The following is a 3,917-nucleotide window of genomic DNA, read 5'->3' on the forward strand; positions in this document are numbered from 1 at the left end:
CACTTGAGGCTCATAGCAAAGCCCTGAGCGATATGTCTGCTTAGTCATGTATTTGTGCAACGTCAGTTGATTTAAAGGAGCATTTATCCTGGGTTTAGTGACACATGTTGGTGTGGTTTCCATCACTTGCATGTACAGTTAAGACTCTCCTAAAATAGGAAAGCTTCCTAGAATGCTCCTCCCACCAGACTACTAAGTCAACTCACTGGACATCCAGGCAGCCACTAATCAGCCATATTCTCCATATATCTGGGTTGTAATGCCTGATGCCTACAGGATCCAAAAATGGAGGGGAAACAAGGCTGGGGATGAACAAAGCCAGAAGCCAGTGTGTGGGAAAATATTCCTCTAACCGCCAGTGCTGTAGAGCTGTAAGTGGGCACGGGAAGCTGCATCGCTGGATAAAACATGTGCCACACAAACCTGAAGACCAGAGTTCAGATATCCAAAACCCACATGAATGCCTTATGAGAATAGTAAGTATGACAGTCCCTAATCCCAGGAGGCAGAGATGGGGTCCCAAAGCAATCCAGCCTCCTAGAGTAACAGAATCAACAAGCTCTGGGTTTAATTGAGAGACCTTACTTCAAAATATAAGGGGAGAAGCAATTGAGGGCACCCAACCTCCAGGCTCCCCATGCAGACACACTCATGCAATGTCTCTGAACATATATGCAAGCACATATACACACATGTATGCACACTCATGCAATGTCTCTGAACACATATGCAAGCATATATACACACATGCATCATACACACTCATGCAATGTCTCTGAACACATATGCAAGCACATATATACACATGTATGCACACTCATGCAATGTCTCTGAACACATATGCAAGTACACATACACACATGCATGCACACCATGCATACACATACAAGTAAGACTAGCACAAAACGTTAAGTGGGGATTCCGTTTATATTAATTCTTAGTCAAAACTGAAGTTCCTTGACTCCAGAAAAAGACACAAAAATGCAATTCACATAGTTACATGTACACCAGATGTTTCCTCTGGGAAAAATTGCCCCCCTGGGGCCCCCAAACTGGCTGGCTACTTGCATTTCTCCTTCACTAATGTTTTCTCTTTGAATTTCTTTATTTCAGCACCTGAAATGCACAAGTCACCCGAGTTTTTCTAAGCATAATGAGGCAGTCTTCTCATTTTAAAACTATCCAAGCTCTGTGTGTTAGTTTCCCAGTGCTGCTGTAACACACCATCAACTTAGCCGGGCGGTGGTGGCACACGCCTTTAATCCCAGCACTCGGGAGGCAAAGGCAGGTGGATCTCTGTGAGTTCGAGGCTGGGCTGGACCAACAGCCTCCAAAACAATACAGAGAAACCTTGTCTCGTAAAACCAAAAAAATAAAAAAATAAAAATAAAAAGGTATTTTAAAAAACACACCATCAATTTAGTGGCCTAAATAAACAGGAATCTTTTACAGTTTTAAAGCTTGATGTGGGTTTCAGTAGGATAAAATTAAAGTATCAGTGGGATGCATTCTTCCTGGAGGTTCTGGTGTTTCTCAGGTTGCCCCTTTCCCTTGGCTCCCGTCCTCTTCCAGTGTCCACAAAGGCAACATTGTGGACTGTCACTGGCAATACTGGAATAGTCACACTTCCCTCTACTGGGAAAAGCTCTCTGATTTTTCAGAACTCTGTCCACCCGGAACACTGATGATCACCCGCATCTCAGGCTCCCTAAGTTGGTCATTTCTGAAAGGTATAAGGTAGGCATTCGCACATTCAGGAGATAAAGAGGTGGGCATCTGGGCAGTGGGTTGGAAGAGTGTGCTTCATTCTGCATACCCGCACCCGTGAAGCAAAACACGATATCTTAAGGGCTCTGTGACATATTTGCTTCTCAAGTGTTTTGAACACTTTTCTTATTTATCATTTTTATGTAATGATTAAATTGATTGTGGAACACACGCCTGCAGTACCCCTGGGAACCAGAAGATGGCATTGGATCCCCTGGAACTGAAGTTACAGAACATTATGATCTGCCCTGTGGGTGCTGGGAATCAAACCTGGGTCCTCAAGAAGAGGGCAAATCCATCTCTCCATGCCCTGCAATATATTTCCAAAGATTTGAAAAGTAAAACAAAATTTATTGAATGTGCTGCTTTAAATTCCATTTTAATTTATTTATGTTTTATTTGAAGCTTCTTTTATATTGAAAATATTTTTTCATACAATACATTCTGACCACAGTTACCCCTCTCATCTCCTCCCAGATTCTCCCCACCTCCCCACCCACCCTTCCAACTCCACACCTTTTTTCTCTCTCTTTAGAAAACAAATAAAATTAATTAATAAAGCGAGAAAGAAGAGAAAAGAAAAAAAAAAGGAAAAACATGAGAAACACACACACAAAATCAATCAATCAATCAATAACAAAAATTAGCCAGGTGATAGTAAGTTTGAGGCCATCCTGGTATACAAAGAGAGTTCCAAAACAGGCAGGAACGCTGTCTCAAAACAACAACAACGAACCCACAAAAATCAGAAACCATAATGTATAAGCAAAAGACCAGTAAGGAGGTGAAATGCCCAAACAAAGCAATATGAGACCAAAAAGAAAAAAATGCCATTGAGTTCATTTGGTATTGACCATCTACTGCTGGACATGGGGCCTGGCCTTACAAGTGGTCTGTGGACCCAAAGAGACTCCACTGGAGAAACTAACTCTTCCTTTACCAGTGGTTGTCAACTGGAGATAGCTTCCTGGTTGGGGATGGGAGCCCATGTCCATTTCCCCCACTTGGCTTGGACCTGTGCGGGCCCTGTGTTCACTGCCACAGCCTTCTGGGTTCATATGTGTGTCACTCCTATTGTGTCTGGAAGACACTGTTTCCTTGGTGTGGGTTCATATGTGTGTCACTCCTGTTGTGTCTGGAAGTCACTGTTTCCTTGGTGTGAGTTCATATGTGTGTCACTCCTATTGTGTCTGGAAGACACTGTTTCCTTGGTGTGGGTTCATATGTGTGTCACTCCTGTTGTGTCTGGAATACACTGTTCCTTGGTGTCATCCATCCCCTCTGGCTCTTACAATCTTTCGGCCTTCTCTTCTGCATAGTTCCCTCTGCCCTAAGGGGAAGGGGCTAATGAGGATATCCAAGTTTGGACTTACATTTTTGTTTGGGGGGGGGGGCTGGAGTGATTCTCCTGTCTCTGCCTTCCATCTCCATGTAAGAGGGCCACGAATACCGACGTGGGCTATGATATCCAGGGATCGAGCTCAAGTCAGTCAAGCTTTGGCAGCTAGTACTTTTACCTACTGAGCAATCTCCTTAGACTGAGACTAAAACTCAGGGCCTCAGGCATCCCAGGAAAGTTCTCTACCGTTGACATCAATCCCCAGCTGCAAGTCAAATTTCAAAGATTTCTGATTTGGATACATTTGGACAGTATATTTTCTTCTTACATCTTTAAGTGTGTCTATTAAAAGACATTAAATTAACTTAAAATGGACAGCTCATGAAACAGAAATAGAAAAAAAAGCCCTGAAATCAATATGAATTACTTTGAAATTGAGAAGCAAAACAATTTTTAAATTATACCACAAAAAGAGTAATTCCAAAAGAGGAACACATGAAATTTGAAGGAATAAGAAGACTAAATTTAGGGTGTGTAGTAATTCGCTTACCAAGAAGAGGGAAATGACACAGACCCTGGGAGAATGTTACATTCCTTGTTGATTTAATATAAAGCACTGACATTGATAGAGAATGCATGAAACCCATATTAGCACAGCAAGAGGAGAGTGGCGACAATCTGATTAATGAATGTCATCAATTCAAAGGACACTTAAGATTAATTACTGAACAATGCTCTGAAATCCTACAACTCCTATAAGAAAAAATTTAGTACAATTTTTCCCAAATTTGACAACAAAAACCGACATGAT

This window comes from Mesocricetus auratus, unplaced genomic scaffold (assembly GCF_017639785.1).
Source record: "Mesocricetus auratus isolate SY011 unplaced genomic scaffold, BCM_Maur_2.0 Super-Scaffold_100676, whole genome shotgun sequence".
In the NCBI taxonomy this organism is placed as follows: domain Eukaryota; kingdom Metazoa; phylum Chordata; class Mammalia; order Rodentia; family Cricetidae; genus Mesocricetus; species Mesocricetus auratus.